The sequence below is a fragment of the Cervus elaphus genome, chromosome 15 (genome assembly GCF_910594005.1).
Source record: "Cervus elaphus chromosome 15, mCerEla1.1, whole genome shotgun sequence".
Lineage (NCBI taxonomy): Eukaryota > Metazoa > Chordata > Mammalia > Artiodactyla > Cervidae > Cervus > Cervus elaphus.
The window spans coordinates 89,418,019-89,439,817 of NC_057829.1; positions in this window are offsets into that span (position 1 = coordinate 89,418,019).

Here is a 21,799-nt window from a genome sequence, read left to right on the forward strand (position 1 = left end):
GACTGAGAGCCTGAACTGAACTGAACTGATTATTATTTCGGCTGGGCTGGGTCTTCATTGCTGTATCCTGGCTCCTCTTCATGGCGTGTACAGGCTTCTCACTGTGGAGGCTCCTCTCGTGTAGTACAGGCTCTCGGGACGTGGGCCTCCGCAGCTCCGGCCCGCGGGCTCCAGATGCTGGCTCAGTGGCCGTGGCACCCGGACTGAGCTGCTCCGAGGCAGGTGGGAACTTCCCAGACCAGGGATCAAAGTGGTGTCTCCTGTGTGGCAAGACATAGTTGCAGCCACTGGACCGCCAGGGAAGCCCCTCAAGAATCTCATTTTTATACCAAGACTTCTTGTGCTGGTTTTGAGCCTAAAAATATGCAACTTTCTCTGTCTTGTTTGCTCAAGTTACTTGGTCCTGGCAGACTCCTTGCGACCCCGTGGACTGCAGCCTGACGCTTTCTCTGTCCATGGAATCTTCCAGGCAAGAATACTGGAGTGGGTAGACATTTCTTACTGTCTCAGGCTGGCAGATTCTAGCATCTGCTCTTAGATGTGTGAGCCGCGTGACTTTTTGGCAAAGTCTTCATTCGTGAGCACCAGTGACTTCACGGCATCCTGAGGTCCTTTCTGTTTTCTTCGTTCCTGACCCTGGAGTTAACACTTGAGGCCTTTCCTCCCTGAGATGCTCTTGTCCTAGAATGTCCATCCCCCACCCCAACTCCGTCTCTTTTGCGCATCAGGTGCGTTTACATCCTGCCTTTCGTGACTTCATCGCAAAGCTGCCCCTTGTAGGCACCCCACCCCCTACCCGAGACCCCGAGCTGCTGCCCTGGCGCCTCTGCCCCCCGCGCAGATCTGGAGGCTGCAAACCCAAGGCCCAGTTGTCCGCAGGGCTGGCTTCCCCTGGGCCTCTCCCCTGGCCTTGCAGACACCTTCTCGCTGTGTCCTCACACGGTCTTTCCTCTGGGCATGAGCTCCTGGCGTCTTTTCCTCTTATAGGGACACCAGTCCTGTGGGATCAGAACCTGTAGCCGTGAGGGTTAATTGTGAGTCTGGATCCGCTTCTGTGATTTCCCCGCCTTTGTTATTGTAGGCACCCAGAGCGGCCTGCCTCAGGGAGCCCCGCCCGCCCCCTTCCACCCGACCCTTGGGCTGGGGTGCCCTGGTTTGGCTCACAGGGAGATAGCCTGACCCTGCCCACCTGTGAAGGCTTGTAAGGAAGTGAAACTAACACATCCCCCTCTCTGAGGCTTGCCATTTTAGGAGATATTTGCAAGAATTAAACAGTTCTTTTTATTTTGTTTCCTCACCTACCCCCATCTCTGATCCATAAAAGAACCTGCCTTCCAGGCCCCCGCAAGATGGCTATTTTGAGGCTCTAGCCTGCCATCTTCTTGGTCAGCCAGCTTTCCAAATAAGGTCGTCATCCTCACCTCAACACCTCGTCTGGGATGTACCGGCAAACTGGGACTCTTGGGTAGCAGACCCTCTCTAATGACCTCCTGTGTCTGATTACCTCCAAATGCAGTCACATTCCGAGGAACTGGGGGTCAGGACTTCAGCGCTGTGTGTTAATAACAGGACACAATTCCGCCCATAACTGACCTGAGACAGTTGAGGGGCCCCTGGGGATGGTGGCAGTGGGAGGACTGGGTGGCTCTGCTCGGGGTGGAGGGTTTGTGGGGTCCAGCCCGCAGACTGCCGGAGAGAAGCCTGCCATGTCGGGACGGTCCAGGCGCTTCTTGAGCTTGGTGGGGGCAGCAGGATGACTCGTGAGGGGAACCCTCGTGTGGGGGCCCAGCCAGCAGACCCCGCCGCTCTGAAGACAGGGCTCCAGGGACTGGGGCGGGGAGGGGATAAGCTTGACTCTCCGCCAGACCCTGAGTATCCTCTTTATTCTCCACTAGTCACCTGGCTTCTTCCCCGTCGTTGCCTTTCCCTTTTCTTCGAAACCAGACGAGAGCAAATAAGCCCGGGTGCCGGTGTTTACCGTCTCCTGCCGGGCCTGCCCCCCTGTCCTCGTCCCAGCCTGTGGCCGACCCCTGCTTTGGTCTGACTCTGGATTTCGTGTGTCGGAAGTTGATCCTGGTCCCAGATCTTCCAGCTCAGAAGTGGGACTGCAGGATCTTACCTGAGTTCTAGGTGTAAGTTTTTTTGAGAAAACTACATATTATTTTCCATAGCAGCTGTCTCATTTTACATTCACAAACTCCTCAACACTTATTCTCTCTCTCTCTCTCTTTATACACACATACACACACACACACACACACATATGTAAAATCACCATCCTAACAGGTATAAGGCTCGTCAAAGGATGAATGCATAAAGAAAATTTGCTATATGCAAGCAGTGGATTATTATTCAGCCTTAAAAACAGAAGGAAGTAAAAAAAAAAAAAAGAAGGAAATCAGATTCTTTACCCATATAGGTTATTACAGAATATTGAGAATCTGAAAAATAATGATTATAGAACTGAATCACTTTGTTGTACACCTGAAACTAATACAACATTGTAAATCAGCTGTTGCCGTTGTTGTTTGGTTGCTAAGTTCTGTCTCACGCTTTCGACCCCATGGACTGTATAGCTCACCAGTCTCCTCTGACCATGGGATTTCCCAGGCAAGAATACTGCAGCGGGTTGCTATTTCCTCCTCCAGGTGATCTTCCCAACCCAGGGGTCGAACCCGCGTCTCTTGCAATGGGAAATAGACTCTTTACCACTGAGCCACCAGGGATACCCCGGCTGTACTCTGATTTAAAATAAGCTAGAAGTCCCGAGGCCAGAGGCCTGCAGAATGAGCATTTGTTATGGAAAAGGCCCTCATAAAAGTTTACATTTTTTGAGCTCTGTGTTCGGCTTCAACTTGCTCCTAATTGCTCGGGTGATGGGTGTAATAGCAAAGCAGGAGATAATGATGGAGGAGGCCATTAGCTGAACGGCAGTCTGTGTGCCAGCGTGGAGGGAGGCGAGTCTCCCCTCCTGGAGTCGAAGCCCCTTTGTTCTGTGACAGGAAACCCCTCATGACCTGAAGGCAGCATCCGTTTTAGACCCAAAGCTCTCAGGCAACTGCAGCTGAAGCTCAGTGACTGCTCTGCGGCTGTCTCTCCATCAGGAGGACACATCCACCGAGGCGATCTCCTCTGTAAACACAGACACTGAGTTTATCATCTGCTCTCAAGCAACTGATAGGGGGGCTGTTTTCCTCCTGCCTTTCCACACCAGCTAAATCACAACCAGGGCTTTTCAGAGCTCAACAAACCCTCATTATTAAAAACAAAAGTTATTAGCTTCGACGCCAAACAGTAAATCAATGTGAAGACTTTGATGGCTCCATGAAGGGAGATCTCTGCTTCCTGGGTCCAGGAGAAGCCCTGACCCAGGGCTGACCCGTAAGCTGACGCTACAGTGGGGACCACTGGGGTGCGCCTGTGAGTGGGCACCCTCCTGCTGGGGTTTGAAATGGTTGCCTGTGTGTGTGCTGAGTCACTTCAGTTGTGTCCAACTCTTTTCGACCCTGTGGACTTTAGCCTGCCAGGATCCTCTGTCCATGGGATTCTCCAAGCAAGAACACTGGAGTGGGTTGCCTTGCCCTCCTCTGGGGGATATTCCTGACCCAGGATTGAACCCCTGTCTCCCATGTCTCTTGCATTGGCAGGCAGATTCTTTACCACTAGCATCACCTGAAATCGTTGCATCTCCAGGTAAAGGTGGACCATTGAGTAGGCTTCCTTGATTGACGCCATTAGGCTTATGAAGGCTATTCCCCCTTCAGGTCCTGCAAGTTCACAGACAGAGAAATAGAAAATGGAAGGAACAGAAAAGTGAAATGCAGCCGAAATGAGTGAGTGAAATTCACGTCTACACTCCCTCTTTCTCCTTTCTCCTCTTGCAGAGCCTCCTCCCATCTCTCATGTCCCTTCTCTCCTTTGTGATGTTCCTTCCTTTCTGCAGCCCCGGGTTTGGATTGATTGCTGCTATTTTAGGATTTGCACAGTGTACCTGCTTCTTCTTAGCCCTGAGCAGAGATAGGTGCCTGGTAGGTACATAACTGTGACTGTTAGATGAGCAAGAACATTTGCGTCTGAATCTCTGGATGACTTTGGGACACTCCCGCCTGGTATTCTAGAACTGTTCCAAACCAGCTGCTTCAGCCCAGATGGCAGGTTTTGTTCTCTCTGGACCTCAGTTTTCTGTCTTCAAACCTTGATGTGTATGCGTGTGTGTGTGTTTTAATTTTTAATTTTTTTATTTTAAAGTTTTTTTTTTTTTTTTTTTGATGTGGCCACTTTTAAAGTCTTACTGAGTTTGTTCCAGTGTGCTTCTGTTTTATGTTTTGGGTTTTTGCTCTCCAGGCATGTGGGATCTTGGCCTCCTCACTAGGGATCAAATCCGTACCTCCTCTATTGGAAGGCAAAGTCTTAAACACTGGACTAACAGGGAAGTCCCCCTTGATGTGGTTAAAATTATTTTTCTTCATTGTCTGTAAGGTCCTTTATTCAAACTAATAAAAGCAGGAATGTGTTTTGAGTGGGGTGAGGGGATAGAGGGGTCAGGAAGACGACCTCAGCCCTGTAGCTCTGATCCACCTTGGAGGCCCACGGGGTCCAGGTGGTTCTGAAGATCCTCGGCGGTTCTGCACTCACTGGCCTGGAGGCTTACGTCCACCAGCTGCTCCATCAGTTCTGTCTCAGGCCATTTGCTTCCTCGGGCTTCTTGTGCTCATCTGAGGGACCAATACTCACCTGGCTGCCACTCTTCCAGGCCAGCCGTCTATGATTCTGTGAGAGGTCTGTGATTCTGCAGGGGGGCCGGGGAGGGGTTGGCAATCATCCTGCTGAGGGTGCCCCGCCCTGGCCTCTCTGCATCCCTCGGGTCTCCCCTCATCTCGCTGTCATCCTGCCAGCGGTCACCCACCCTCAGAGCTGCAGGTCCAGACACCTCACAGCCTCTTTTGTTTCCTTCTGACCCCTTGTCTCTCTTCCACTGCAGGAGTCATGAACATAGCTGCCAGATGGAGCCTTTGCAAAACAACGTTTGCCCACCCATCACATTCCTCCTTAGAAAGTTTAACCCCTTCCCCACATGCCCCAGTAACCATAAAATGAAGCCTCAGTTCTTGGCATGACATTTAGGGCTAAGCACATTCTAGTTGGAAAAGATCCTGATGCTGGGAAAGGTTGAGGGCAGAAGGAGAAGAGGGTGAGAGAGGATGAGACGGTTGGATGACATCACTGATTCAACGGACATGAGCTTGGGCAAAATCCAGGAGATGGTGAAGGACAGGGAAACCTGGCGTGCTGCAGTCCCATGGGATCAAGCAGAGGCGGATACGGCTTGGCTACTGAACAACGTTCTAGTTACCACCCATCGTCCCAGTTCTGCCTCTTAAGGGGGCTCAGCCACCACCATCACCTGCACTGCGCCGGCTTGCTGGCTTCCTTCCAAATTGTGAGGAGGAAGGAAACAGAGGAAGAAAGAAAGACACACGGGTAAAAACAGGAGGGACAGGAGTTGGAATCTCTGCTGCCTTGACTCTGGCCTACTCTCCCAGGACCCACTCTCCCTGCTGGAGGACAGAGAGCTCCAATCCCCCCACTCACTCCTTCTACCAGTCGTAGAGTTTCTGGAACTCAGGATATGGTTAAAAAAAACAAAAAAAAAAAAAAAAAAGAAAAAAAATCCCTTAGGATAATGGCAGAATTGTGGTGATCAAATGAGCTGATGGGGATTTGCGTTAGTTGCTCAGTCATGTCCAGCTCTTTGTGACCCCATGGACTGTAGCCCACCAGGCTCCTCTGTCCATGGGATTCTCCAGGCAAGAATACTGCAGTGGGTTGCCATGCCCTTCTCCAGGGGTTCTTCCTGACCCAGGGATCGAACTCAGGTCTCCTGCATTGCAGGCAGATTCTTTACCATCTGAGCCACCATGGAAACTTGATGGGGATTTACTAATAATTTATTAACAATCTCGAAGTGTACATCAGTGTGTCTTGGTCTGTCCTATAGAAGCTAGACTATGATGGAATGAATGGATGTGGTTAAATACACTTGTCACCCCCCTACTCCACCCCACCCACAGCATGCTGGAACACCACGTGTGTGGTGAGTGGACATAGCTGATACTAGCCGGGAGTGTCGCCTCATAAAGGATCATGCATTTCAGCAAGTATTTACTGTCCATCTTTGGTTCCCAAAGTGCCATCTGGACCCTTAGGGAAGCCACAGTGAATGGTGCAAGAGAGGGCTGTGTGGCCTCCTGTGAGTTGCTGAACCTCTCTGAACCTCAATTTTCTCACTTGCAAAAGGGGAAAGCCTTAAACTGGTTGACACAAGTGAATCTCACAATCCACAAGAGTTTCACTTTCTGCCTCCTTTAAGCCAAAGCTCCCTCTGGTTCTCTGCCCAGAATCCCCCCCGGCACTCTTCTTTGGGATCGACAAATTCCTATGCTCTGAGCCTGGACAGGGGCGACTGGCCTCGGGGACAGAGAAGGTGGAGGGAGAAAGTCCAAGGGAAAGAAGGACTTTAGGCTAATGCGGCTGGGACTTCCCTGGGGGTCCAGCGGTTCAGACCTTGCCTTCCAGTGCAAGATGCGCAGATTCAGTCCCTGGTCGGGGAGCTGAGACCCCACATGCCTGGAGGCCCAAAAGCCAAAAGCATAAGACCGAAGCAGTGTTGTAACAAATTCAACTAAGACTTTTAAAAAGGAAAGCGAATGAGTCTCCCATGTGGCTGGGCTGTGGGGAATCCCATGTGAGGGCCTGGTCACCAGCCGGGGTTCTAAGGTCCAGGGAACTTCTGACTGCCAACAATTAAGGCAGCACCTGAATTTTTTGTTTATTTACTTATTTAGTTGGCTGAGCCGGGTCTTAGTTGCAGAATGTGGGGTCTTTTAGTTGCGGTATATAGGATCTAGTTCCTTGACCAGTTTTGAACTAGGGCACCCTGCTTTGGGAGCATGCAGTCTTAGCCACTGGACCATCAGGGAAGTCCCCTGAATTTTTATGTGAGAAAATAGATCACTATTTTTCATAACTTATAAGATAACATTATTCACATTTAGATGGAATAATCACTTAATTCATTTAAAAGCTGGAATGCCGAATAAGGAAATTAGGGGATTTTTCTTTAAAATGTGTACATTTTGAATCTGACACAGAAATTCTACCCCAAACTCCAGATTCTCTTGAGAAACTAATCTAATAAAATGAAGAATTAGAAAGATCACCCATAACAGCTTAAGGAGGGTTTAGTGGTTTAACAAGCAATGCAGATGTATTTTGTTACATGAAGAAAACATACTTTCTAAAACAGGAAAGTATAGTGTGATACCATTTTATGGAAAAGATCCAAGAAAGAAAAATAAAACATATATAGACAGTAAACTATCTGAAAGTATATAACCTATTGAATTTTTCCATCTTTTGAATTATATTTAGTGCTTACATTGAATGTTTATTTGATAATAAGAAGCAATCATACTTAAAAAGTCTTACTTTTATGTAACTCTTGATAGAAATACATGCTCCATCTATGAGTCAGTCTTGCCAAAATAATCAAACCTGAGTCTCCTTAGATGTTGCAGTTTCAATGACCAACTCCCAAGAAATACAGGGGATGGAAGAGAGTGTCAAGGAGACCCACAGGTGAGTGATCAGCCCAATGCAAATGGAGGAGAATGCTAAGGGGTGAGTGACTATTTCTTTAATAGATAAAGAAATTGGCCAGAGATCAAGATGAAGATAGGAGGAGAGGGGGAGAGAGAGAGAGAGAAGGAGAGAATTTAGAAATTCCAGGAGGCTCAAGAAGGGCAACAGCCATTATAGCATGTGAAACTTATTTGGATCTTAAGTCAAACTGTAAAAAAATATCATCCAGCACCTTTATGGGACAACTGGAAAGTGAAACTTGGTCTATGTCATGCTATTAAGGAATTCTTGTTAATGTTCTTTTAGGTATGATAATGATTTTTATTAAGTTAAAAAAATATTTATTTCATTTCTTTATGACTTCTCTGGGTCTCAGTTGCAGCCCTCGGGACCTTGTTCTTGTTGCGGCCTGCAGAATCTTTAGTTGTGGCGTGTGAGCTCTTTGGATGTACTCGGGTGCTCAGTCATGTCCAACTCTGTGACCCCATGGACTATAGCCCGCCAGGCTCCTCTGTCCATGGGATTTTCCAGGCAGGATACTGGAGTGGGTTGCCATTTCCTCCTGCCGGGGATCTTCCTGACCCAGGGATCGAACCCATGTCTCTTAAGATAATGATTTTTATATGTTCAAAAAGACCGACTCTTTAAGATAGACCCTAAATATCTCCAGTTGGCTGTCCAGGCTGTCCAGGACCTGCTTCCCAGTAATAAGGGAAGGAGGCAGACGGGTGGGTGGGGACCCAGGAAACAGGATCTGCCTGTGAGTTTTGAATATTGAAACTGGGTGCGACCCGGCGTTCCGATCACTGCCCTCTTTACTTGCGTGCCTGTCGACATCTCCCATGATGACGGAGTTTGCAGAAGCTGCCCTTCTTTTCTGGAGTGACCCAGACCCGCTCGCCAGACTCGAGGTCTCTGCCCACCTTTTCCCTAGAGGACCCTCCAGTGCCCTCCTTGGCCGTTTCCTCCTCTTTCCCACTTTGTGGTTATCTGGAGAACTCTGGGGGTGGACTCGCTGGAACCTCGGCAAGGTGCTTAGAGTCAGTCTCTCCATCCTGAAAAGGTTTTCTACTTGAGTACTCGAGGACCAAAACTTCCCTCGCCGGGAAGTCTCCTCCCCGGGGTTTTTCCATGCCTGCCACGTGCCACTCACGGTGGGCAGCAGGGCACCACCTTTGCCGATCAGGTGCGTTACCAGCTAAACCCGAATGATTAGCCTTAATACAACTTTAAAACAATTATTGAGCTAACTGGATGCAAATTAAACAAAATGAACCTATAAATATATGTGTTTTCAAATTAGTAATTGGATTTTTTTGATGATCTTTGGCGTGACATTGATAAGCTGCCTCTCATAACGGTCTAATTAGGCAATATGTAAACTTTGGCATTCGGTTCTGTCCTGGTGCCTTTTTCAAATGATGTTTGTAAAATTTGCAATTTCATATTACAGATTAAAAATTAAAAACTGCAGGAGGCTAACATTAAAATGAGAATTCATTTCAGGGAAAGCCCTGTAGACAAAATTCACCCTAATAGAATTGTGCATAAGGGGCTGCAAATCACGATGTATAGTTACACCAGGGAAGCCTTGTCAAAACCAGTATTGTTGGTCTGTAGTTCTATTCACAGTATTAAACCCATCAGCAAAGCCACTTTGGGGAAAATGTGAACATTATCAAAGAACAGTAAATTAGCAAGAAATTAAAGCATATACCCTTGTATTTCCAAAACAAAAGATCCCTTCATTAAAAACCTTTCATCAGTGGTTTAATATTCATAGCAGTAATTTGCATAACTAAATCAGTTTTCACTGATGAGAGACGGCCAAAGTTTTTTCACTAATTTCTTTTTTGAATGAGCTCTCTAGTTTTTTGATTAAAATTTCACACCAGTAGTTGAACAGAATTGAATACACGGCTTAGCCATATTTGCAAGTATCATCTTTTAAAACACCAGATTAAATGTTACTTCTTGGGAAGGAAGGTATTGTTCAAAAAGCCTTGTTTACCTTAACTGCATCTATTTTTCTCCCCTTGACATTTGGGTCCTGAGTAGACGAGCTTGGTAAGGGGTGGAATCAGGTTCGGACTCGTTTCTTGGTTTTTTCCCTGAACCTGTCGGTGGGCATTGTGTGAAGGAGCCGCTGAGACCTGCTCGTGGCTCACAGAGTGATCTGCCTACACACACTGGGACGTTTGAGCATCTTTGTGAAAGTACTGTCCCCTTCCAGCACTGCTTCTCCTTAGAAAGGTGGTACCCTGGTGAGGAGGAGAGGCAGGGAGGCCAAGCCCGCTGGGTAGAACCTGGAGATGAAGCAGGGTGACTGATTTTCAGTTTGGTGTTTTTTCCTGTGACACCCGCCCGCCTAACACTTTAATCCGAGTTAAAACCAAGCCCACAGCCTCTGCTCAGAGCAAGAGAGCGCACAGTTCTTTTCTCCCCTTTCAACCTGAGAGGTTCAAAGGTCAGTTGGTGCTTACTTTTTGATAGCGCAGAATGTAGAAGGTAGTAACATGACTTTAATTAGTTGTAGGTGATTTTCAGACTTCTTGAAAAAGTGCAGTTGACGATCCTACGGACTTTTCTGGGTGTGGAGCTTGCTGCTTACTTGACAAGCCGTATCCAGAAAGGTGCATCGACCTTCTGGGAGCAGCATCTCCCCGCTTTCTTGGTCCCAGGTCGCCCCCAGTCACTGCCTGAGAGGTGGCTCAATAATTCTGACTCTGGGGAGTTGTGGGTCAAAACCACTCTTTCCCCACAGACGTTCAGCTCTCACTGATGAACTGGTTTCTGGAGATTCTTCCGTTTTTGAGGACCAGTTGTATTTCTTGATACCCAAACCGGGAAACTCAGTCACTGGCATAAAAATGAGGACGTTAGGAGAACAGTTTTTAAAGTTGAGTTTTATTGGAGTGTAGTTACTTTATAATGTTGTGTTAGTTTTTACTGGACAGCAAAGTGTATCAGCTGTCCGTGCACATATATCCCCTCTTTTTTGAATTTCCTCCCCATTTAGGTCACCACAGCTCCCTGGGGAGAGTTCCCTATGCTGTCCAGTAAGTTCTCATTAGTCATTCACTTTATGTATAACGTCAGCAGTGTATATATATCAATCCCAATCTCCCAAGTCATCCCATCCCCCTGTCTCCCCTTGGTGTCCATACTTCGCTTAGGAGAACATTTTTATAAAACATTTATAAAAATGGAGTGCCTTATATTTCATCCAGTCAGTGTATTATGTAGAACCTACTGGACACTCCATGTTCTGCTTTTTTTTTTTCCTACAGAGATCCTCAAACTCTCTGTGCTATGGATTCAGTAAGTGGCTACCCAATGCAGTTCTTGTCTGGTATTCGTATGTAGCCCGGGGTGGCAAGTTCTACCTTTCAACAGATGAGAGTATTTAGGGCTGGCTAAAGTCAACTGAAATTTTTTTCTCATCAGATTATCAAGTCAGCTTACCAACTTGTTAGCCTATGTAACCAGATCTCACCAGGAGATCAATCTGTATATCTTTGAAGCTAGGGCGAAATATCCCGTTTCATGAGAGCTTAAATAGAGCCCTTTCCCTTCGACTGCCCTGTGGTTCTCATTTCATTGTCCGCTGCGCTTAAGCAGGAATTTTAGGCACTGGTCCCATGGCATCTTCATCCCTGGAGAGTGGGGTCAGAGAGAGTGGGCATCTCCACCACTGCTGGAGAGACCAGCAGAATAGTAGGAGTCGAAAAAGGAGAAAACCGGAAGGCGCTTCTGTGTCTTGGACCAGAGTGATTTGGCTGGTAGAAGAAGAGAGGGGTGGAGAAGAGGCTGGACCGAGGCCTTCCTGTATGTGGGGCGTGGAGTCTGTCCTTGCTGGGGCGGGGAGAAGGCAGCAGTGTGTGGGGTGAACCTGGTCCCCATCCACAGGATCTGGTCTTGGATGAACCAGTCTGGCCTCAGAGCATCCCCCACCTTCTTCCCTTCTCCACAGGGGGGTTATATCCAGCCCAAGGATGTGGAGGAAAGCTGTTGGAAAACCTTGATGACCTGAGTCAAGGAGGGATGAGATGAAGGCAAGTCCGGGCAGGTTGTCCTGGAAACACAGGATTCCAGGAGGCAGGGCTGTGCCTGAGGAGGTGCCCCTGCTTTTCCGGGGGCTCCTAACTCCCCCGCCTCTGTGACACTTCAATGTGGGCCCGCTTCTTCTACAAGAGTATATGACCTCGGGAACAACCAGAACTTCTTGATGCATGCAAGGGTATTAAATAGAAGTTTTAGATAAAATGCAGGACAAAGAGGGCTGTGATGGAAAGAAAAAGCAGAGCTAAGAGAGGAACAGGCTAGAAGTGCAGCTTCAATGGCGAGATGGGGGTCTGGGTGGTCACCGTGGCCAGGTGGCCAGAGGGGCGTCTGCCCGCGTGCAGCCCTGCTGGAGGGGCCCTGAAGGGTGCTGGTTCACGCAGTCCCCTTAACGTCCCAGGGCCCGCGCCCCCCGACAGAAGCCACATTCGCTTTGGGAACCCGTTTTAGAGCAAAGCTGGCCACCAAGCACTGGTTTCTTGACTACTGGCCCACACTGAGCTCCACCTTCAGAGCTGACGCCCAGCCCCATTTTAGAAGGAGGTGTCGGCCACCGCCCACCGCCCCCGTTCAGGTCTGTGTTGATTTTCCAGGACTGAAGGAACCCTTGGATCCCAGCACCCCCGATGCCTGATGCATCTAATCTCTGACACCCTGCCAGCTCAGGAAAGATTTCATAATTAAAAATGTAAAAATGTTAATTACCTGAAGATACTTCCTGATGGGTAGCACCGATCAGGAGGGAAATTGATGGTATTAAGACAGGGAAAATTATTAGATTAAGCAATATTCATGGGAAATATATCTCATAAGAGCTCTGTGTGTGGTCAGGCATGTTTGGTGGTGTGTGTGGTTTTTTTTTTCCCCTTTGTAGGAGGAAATGCACTTAACTGAAAGAGAATTGGATGCACCAAGTTGATCAGAAAGAAAGGCATGTCTTCCTGGTCAGAGAACCACTCAGAGTCCAGGAAGGATGCAGGGAGAGAAGGAGGAACGGACCAGACAGCTTTGCTGTTCCTGTGGCCTCGTGAGAGAGGGGTCACGTTGGGGGAATCAGGTGAGGGAAAGTCCTGCTGAAGATCTGGGCTGAGGTCACTGGTGGGTGGGCTGAAATGTGCCCAGGAAGAGTGTGTGGGTGTCTGTGCCCACACTAGGGGATGTCTGATGCTGGGAAAGGTTGAAGGCAGGAGAAGGGGGAGACAGGATGAGATGGTTGGATGGCATCACCGACTCAATGGACATGAGTCTGAGCAAACTCCGGGAGTTGGTGATGGACAGGGAGGCCTGGTGTGCTGCAGTCCATGGGGTTGCAAAGAGTCAGACACGACTGAGCAAGTGAACAATGACAATAACTCCTGCGGGTGTGTACCCAGCACCTCAGAGCTGCATCGTCTGCCCGGTTGAGTGCCCTTGCTGCCTGGCAGACTTCTGTAAAGGTCCAGAGTTTAAGCTCGTTTAGGTTTAAAACCAAGTAGTGTAGGTTTTTTCTGTAGCTCCTCTCCCAGCCACTCGGCTTTGCTGAGATTGCCCCACCGCAGCCACAATTCACACACAAACAGCAAGGCTGTGTTCCAGTCAAAACTCATTAATAGGTGTTAAAGTTTGAATTGCATACAATTTTTAGGTGTGGTGAAATAGTTTCTTCTTCCTCTTTCTCCCCCTATCATTTAAAAACGTAAAATCTATTCTTAGCTCATGGCCTGCAGACTGGAGTTGGCCAGCACTTGCTGGGTGGGACTATGTTAGCATCTTTATTGGCAAGTCTCCTCCTTGATAATTTCATGTATTTTAAACTCTAGAAATGAAACTTGCCATCTGAGTTGGACAAAACCACAGCATTAATGAGAAGGTAAGAATTGAGATGTCTTAGTGGGTCATGGGTGATAATTCAAGTTGACTAATAATTTTGAGTCTTTTCTGAATTACTGCAGTAAATTTTAAAAACTGAAATTTAGTTGATTTACAAGGCTGCGTTAGTTTCAGGTATACAGAAAAGTGATTTATATATTATATGTATATGTTATATATGTGTATGTGTGTTATTGCTGTTCAGTTGCTAAGTTGTGTCCAACTCTTTGTGACCCCAAGGACTGCAACATGCCAGGCTTCCCTGTTCTTCACTATCTCCTGGAGTTTGCTCAAACTCATGTTCATTGAGTTGGATATATATATATATATGGTGGTGGTAGTTTAGTCGCTAAGTCGTGTCTGACTCTTGCAATCTCATGGACTGGAGCTCACCAGGCTCCTCTGTCCATGGGATTTTCTAGGCAAGAATACTGGAATGGATTGCCATTTCCTTCTCCAGGGGATCTTCCCAACCCAGGAATCGAACTCAGGTCTCGTGCGTTGCAGGCAGATTTTTTACTGACTGAGCTAGGAAGATTATAGCTATAACCTAAGCTATATATGTATTAGATTCTTTTCCACTGTAGGTTATTATAAGATATTGAGTGTTGTTCCGTGTGCTATACAGTAGTCCTTGGTTATCTATTGTATATGCAGTAGTGAATTCTGGCATTTTGTCTGCTTGGTATGATGTACTGTTTAGACAAGAACATATTTGGACAGTCATTCATTCTTGACAAGAGTCGAATGTCTCTTTGTGTATCAGTGTGAGGCCCTTGGAGACACAGCTGTAAGATGGTGAGGCAAAGCCCCATATAGTTTATACCTTAGAGAGGCCAGCTGGTGCTGGTGATTTAATTGCTAAGTGGTGGCCCACTCTCGTGATCTCTTGGACTATAGCCCTCCAGGCTCCCCCGTCCATGGGGTTCTCCAGGCAAGAATACTGGAGTGGGTAGCTGTTCCCTGCTCCAGGGGACCTTCTTGACCCAGGGAATCAAACCTGCGTCTCCTGCATTGCAGCTGGCCTCCTGCACTGCATTCAGACTCTTTACCACAGAGCCAGCAGGGATTCCCAGGGAGGCCGACTGGCATTTAGCCATACCTGCTCAGGTCCCCACGTCGTGATGAATTTGTCACTGCTATTGTAGCAGCGCCTCATATGCATCCCTCGGACCTTCAGGGTGCCCACTTTGCAATTACTGGTACCCAGCTCTATCTGGGGGCTCTTCTCTCCCTGCCTCCTCCCCCACCGTGGGAAGGCCTACTGACTATAGCAGGTGTGCACACTTGAAGTGTGATGTCTGAGGAAATGATGGAGGAAGTGATGCCTCGTCCCGACTTGACCAAGGACTTCAGGAGGAGGTGTATAAGTACCCCAGCTCCCTTGCCCCCCAAGCAGGGAAATACTCCCATTTTACACCATTTCCTAGCGTTTCCCCATGGGAATAATCTCTTATCACCCATACTGACTGCTGGCTTGAAAACAGAGAGGTGACGTGTGACAGCTAATGATCAATCTGTTGGATCAGAAGCAACATTTAAATGGAGCGCTGGCAGGGGAGGTGGGAGCTAGCCCAGGAGGCACCAGGGGTGTGCATGTGAGTGTGAGGGGGCCTTGAGTAGGTGGAAGGAAGCCAGAGTGTCTGACCGCCCGCTTTGCTCGGCCCTGTGCCAGGTGAGGGGGTACTGAGGCTCCTGTTCTCATGAAGCCAGAGGTCAACTGTGGTCAGACTCCTAGAGGAATAATGGGCTGTATCTCGATCTTTTAAATTTTCATATTATCTTCTGATATAGAAATATTCCATATGTGCAGAGAGTAAGTTGCAGGAAAATGGAAGGAGTACAAGCGAGTGGACCTCTGGGCCTCAGACCCTGGTGTTTCTCCCTCTGTGATGCTACTGACGGTTCCTGAGAAGGGAAAGGCATCTTCTGCAAAACCAGGGGTACCTGTCCACCATGCAAGGCAATTCAGAGCACTCAGCAGTAGACCAGGGTCAGAGCCACCTGCAGTCCATCGGGAATGCTCTGCATGCTGTCGCTGAGAGCTTGTTGTTTACAGACACACATGGTAGCGTGTGTATCTGTTTTATAAAAATGGAACCCAAGGAGTTGTCACTCTTTTGAAATCCATACTTTCATTAGTGTATAGTGAACAATTTCTATGTTAAGAATTAGACATCTAATAATTGTTGTTGTTGCTCAGTTGCTGAGTTGTGTCCTACTTTTTGTGACCTCATGAACTGCAGCACACCAGACTTCCTTGTCCTTCACTGACTCCTGGAGTTTGCTCAAACTCATGTTATTATTAGACATCTAATAATAAATAAGAATAATTTCAGATGACTGTACTATATTCCAGGACATGGATATCCTAGGATGTATTTATAAATATTTTTTTGCTATTATAAACAGGGCTGCAAAGAATAGTCATGTATGTTACACTGAGCTGATGTGTCCAGCAATTTCTGTAGGCTCAGTTCAAGGACTCAGAGCCTGCTCAGAACTGTGTTTATGTTAATCGATCCTCTAATTTATTCTCCTCCTCCAGTTGTGTTTAAGAGTGCTTCTATCCCCATCCTTATCAGCTCCAGATACATCTGGATATCAAACATTTCATATCCATATCATATCCAGATATCACGCATTTCTATGGTTATCAATAACTCATAATAATACAACCTAAAAATTGAAAAAGAGTTTTTAGCAGTGCCACACAGGATGTGGGAGCCTAGATCATGCACCATGGATCAAACCTGAGCCTACTGCCTTGGAAGAACAGAGTCTTAACTGCCGGGCCACCAGGGAAGTTTGATAATATGCCTTTTGCGTGCCCTGAGTGTTGTTTGCCAAGCTCTGAGTTGAATGCTTTTCATGCATGGACTATTTGGTTCAGTATGTTGGACAGGACAATGCCCTTAAGGCCAGAACGTCCACATCCTAATCCTCAAAAACCGTGAGGATGTCACCTGACATCGTAAAAGGGACTTTGCAGGGGTGATTACATCCATGATTCTGAGACAGAAAGATTATCCCAAGGCTCCACTGCTGGCTTTGAGGATGGAGGAGGGGCCAAGGAATGCAGCCTCCCTGGAGGCTGCAAAAGACAGGGAAGCAGAGTCTTCCTTAGATTGGAACCCAGCGAGGCTGCTTCTGGACTTCAGACCTCAGAAACTGCTGTTGTGCAGTTGCTAAGTCATGTCTGAGTCTTTGTGACCCCATGGACTGCAGCACCCCAGGCTTCCCCTTCCTTTATCATCTCCCGAAGTTTGCTCAGATTCATGTCCATTGAGTTGATGATGCCATCCAACCACCTCACCTTCTGTTGCCCCCTTTTCCTACCTTCAGTCTTTCCCAGCAACAGGGTCTTTTCTGATGAGTCGGCTCTTTGCATCAGGTGGCCAAAATATTGGAGCTTCAGCATCAGTCCTTCCAATGAATATTCAGGACTGATTTCCTTTAGGATGGACTGGTTGGATCTCCTTGCTGTCCAACAGACTGTCAAGAGTCTTCCACAGCCCCAAAGTTGGAAAGCAGCAATTCTTTGGCGCTCAGCCTTCTTTATGGTCCAGCTCTCACATCCATACATGACCATTTTCTCAGACCTCAGAACTGCAGGATGACAAACCTGCGTTGCTGGGAGCCACCAAGTTTGTGGTGACTTGTTACAGCAGCAGCAGGAAGCTAATACTTTCATGTGTGGCGCCCTGGTGGGAACTCTGCTCTGCTCCCCACTTCATAGAGGAACCTGGCGTATGCTTGCTGCAGGTAAGTGATGGGCTTAAATGAACATCGTGAGATTCTCTGTAATCTGCAGCACATCTCACAAAGCTGCACTGGGACTCAGGTGTGTTTTTCTGAAAACAGTGATCAAATAGACTTTAGCCTGTTTCCCGCTACCAGTCTGAGTGGCTAAAAATGTCATCTCATCATTCACATTTGCATTTTTTTCAACTTTTTCTTTTCATCTTTATTGGCCATTTGGTAATTTTTTACTCATACCCGTTCCTATTGATATGCAGGAGCTTTTCATATTTTCAGCATAAAACCATTGTTTGTCAGGTATATTATGAATATATATTTTTATATACTGGTAATATACTATATTTTTAATATCTTGTTTATTTTTGTTTAAAGTGTGTTTTCTTACATCAAAATTTAATTTCTTAATTTTTATAGCAAAATCTGTCCATCTTTTTTATAAGATGGCATTATAATTTTAAAAGACATTCTCCACTCCAAGACTGTACAAATATTTGTGTTTTCTTTTGATAACTGAAGGATACACTTTTCATATTTCACTCTTTGACACCTGTGGAATTTATTTTGGTGCAGAATAGTTAAGGGTCTAAATTAATTCTTTCCTTTTTCTGAATTTCCATACATTCCTGGATCTGTGTCTGTATCCTCTGCACTGCGATCCATTGCTCTGACTTTCCTGCAGAGGGCACGCAGCCCGAGCTACTGTCGCTGGATAAGATCCTCCACTATATACAAAAGACCAGGTCAGCTTTGGGGCCGTCAGATGTGCTGTTCCTATTATCTTATCTTGAATTTCCAATTTATGAAGAGCTTACATCTATGTCTCTTTGTGTTGTTGTTTCATTCTAAAATATATAACATTCATATAATATATATAATATATAATATTTATATATTTTGTCTTACTCTTTCTTTCCCTGTATTTATTTTTTGCCATAACAATAAAAATTCTTTTGTTAGTTTAAAAAAATGAATTCTGGTAATTTAAAAGCAGGACATATTCACTTTCTAGATAGCAGCTATGCTTGCACTATTAAAATTTCTAAAGCATTTAAAATAGTATCATTGGTTTGATTATTTGGTGGTTATGAAAATGATACATGGCCATTTGTCTTTTCTCTTTTTAAATTATTTATCTTTTTAATTTAATTTTTGTTTTATATTGGAGTATAGCTGATTTGCAATGTTGTTTAGTTTCAGGTATACCGTAAAAGTGATTCAGTGATGCATATACATATAACCAGCATTTTTCAGATTTTTTCTCCCATACTGGTTAGTATAGAATATTGAGTAGAGTTCCCTGTGCCATGGGTTTCCCAGGTGGCTCACTGGTAAGGAATCCATCTGCCAATGCAGGAGACACAGGAGACACAGTTTTGATCCCTGGGTCAGGAAGGTCCCCGAGGAGGAAGTGGCAGCCCACTCCAGTACTCTTGCATGAAAAATCCCGTGGGCAGAGGGGCCTGATGGGCTAGTCCATGGAGCTGCAAAGAGCAGGACACGGCTGAGCACGCAGCGGCCGCCTCGCGCGGTGCAGTAGGTCCGTGTTGATGCATCTGTTTTGTATATAGCATTGTGCATAGGCTAATTCCAAACTCCTAATTTACCCCTTCTCCCCCACATTTCATAACCACACGTTTATGTTTGAAGTCTGTTTCTACTTTGTAAGTAAGCTCATTTTGTATCATTTGTTAGATTCCACATACAAGTGGGATCATATGCTTTCTGTCTTTCTCTGTCTAGCTTCGCTTAGTATGGTTATCTCTAGGTCCATCCACATTGCTGCAAATGGCATAATCTGGTGGTTATGAAAATGACACATACTATTAAAATTATCAGAAACTGAAAATGTAAAGAAGAAGTGAAAATCACTTGGCATCATATCACCTGGAGAGGACACCTGTTAGCAGTTAATGCTATAATTGATAGAATTTATAGACTGTCTGTCTAGGTAACTTTCCATTCATGCTGTTTGGTAGTGTGTTTTGTTTGTATAATAATATTTAGTATTATTTTTGTGTAAACAAATTATAATATATAATTTAATATATGTAATATACATTATAATATATATAGTTATAAACTATAATATATATCTTAAAAGTCATAATATTTTATTGTATGTATTTATCTGTACTCCTATTGTTGAATATTGAGTTTGTTTCCACCTTTTACTATTAATATTATAAACAATACTGAAATGGATGTCCTGGCTCCATTATTTCTTTATGACTTCCTTGGTGGCTCAGACGATAAAGAATCTGCTTGCAGTGAAGGGGACCCAGGTTTGATCTCTGGGTCAGGAAGATCCCCTGAAGAAGGGCATGCAACCCACTCCAGTATTCTTGCCTGGAGAATTCCAAGGACAGAGGAGCCTGGTGGGCTACAGTCCATGGGGTCGCAAAGGGTTGGACATGACTTAGTGACTAACACTTTCACTTCCTCTCCAGTTGTTTGGTCAAAGATGTTGATGTAGTAGTGGCTTCTGTCCGATGCCTAATTACCATCTCAAGAGACTGTGCAATTTTGTATTTCCACTAACTATATAAAAAACATCTCGTTGTCCCTATAGTCTGATCAGTATGAGCTTTATTGGTCTTTTTGGTAGTTATCAGGTTGGTGGTTAAAAATGGTATCTCATTATTTTATCTTTAATTGATTATTAACTTGAACATCTTTTCATATTTTCCATGATTATTCTTTGCCATTTGAATTTGTATGTTTCAATCAAGTAAAGAATGAAGCGGTGTCAATGGATGTCCCTTCTGAATGACACTTTGATATCCAAGATCCTACTACAGGGGGTGGAGGTGGGGAAACAGGATGAGGAAACCACTTCCTAGCTCATCGGGAACTTAGTTGAGCTCTGCACCTGATCAGCCAAGTCTTCTTCCAAATGACAACTTGACCCTGGATTGTCTTGGCTCTGGCTTGGCATTTCCTGGGGATGCCGTTTTTATTAACGGTAATACTTGCCTAGCTCCCTCTGGCCTTCTGAGAAGGGTTTCATGGGACTTACTTGGCCAAAATCTAGGATGCCAGGTTCCAGCTAAGACTGCCCAAAGCACAGCTCCAGTTACTGCAAGAAAAGAGGACTCGGTAGCAGTGACTTGTCTAAGGTCATGTGTCTGGCTGGACAAAACCCATGCCTAGATCCCAGATTTTCCTTCTCTTTCTCCTATGTTATAGGATTTCACCTTGGAATTATCTACTTTCATAGTTGTTATCTCAAACTCTGTATTCTTAACCTCAGTCTCTTCCCATGAGTGAAGAATGAGTCTTCACTCATTCAACAACACTTAGCGCATACCTACCTGTGCCAGACCAAGGTCCAGCACTGGGTTTAAATCCAAGCTTCTTACTTCCTGACCCTGATACCTACCCCTTAGACCTCACTTTCTTCCTCTCTAGAGTGGGCATGCATTTAAGAGTCCCGTGCCTGCCTCAAAGAGTTTTGTGAAAATCAAATGCCGTGATGAGGGAAGGTGCCTTGCACATTCAGGATGAAAGCCAGCCTTTGTTTTTGGGAAGAATGCTCTTGGCTACCTCGTGGAAGAACCCAGTGACCTCCCTACAACCTCCCTGAGGACAGGGTGCCTCCGTTTGCCTGCCCCTGCAGGAGTGAACGCCTTCCTGTGGAGGTCCTGATGAACGGGCCACACTCAGTGGTCTCCAAAACCGTCCAGCTACCACATTCTTCAGTCCCAGGAGATCCGGCCTCGGGTCTAAGTTGAAGCTTAGGGGCTTCCAAGTTCAAGTTCCGGTTCAGGAGCTTCTTCTGCAGGACTCTGAACTATGGCTTGTTGTTTTCTTCCGGGCTGCACAGTAAAATCTGAGAGTAGCTGAGCAGCCGAGTTGGACTCTTAAATAAGTCACACGGCTTCTCTTTCTCCCTCTGCCATCCCCAGGCCCAGTTCTCCCTCTTGTCCCAGGAGCCCGCCCACCTGAAAATCAAAAGACAAGCTCCCTGCAATTCTGGGAGATTTGTTCTGAGTGAAGACTGCAGAAGAGCCGAGGTATCTGGGGTTTTGGAATCAAATTTCTTCTTCTGCCGACAACAGATCGTGTCTAATCAAAACCCTTAATTAAAAAAAAATCTCAGGTACTTAATTTGATTTGCTTATTTGCATAATATCGGAGGACAAAAGAAATCTGCTCCACAGGCCACGTTTCTGCTGCAGGCCAAGTGCTGGTCCCTTGTGGTGTGCCCTGTTGATAGGGGCTGGCTTTGGGGGAGACAGAGGGCTCCCACCAGTCAATGCCGTTCAGCTGCTGGGGGTGGGCTCACGGGAGGGCCCGCTCCATAAGTGAGAAGTTTCTGGAAATGTCTTGGTAGGAAAAAAGCTTTTGTCCCACATTTCCACTGCTGGTGTAAAATGCCAGATTTCCTGAAAGTGGATCCCTTTTGCCTGCGGTATGAATGGAATGCGATGTCCAGGGCTTTAGGGAATGAGCTTGATGGAGACAGGCGGAGGCTGCGAGGTGGGGG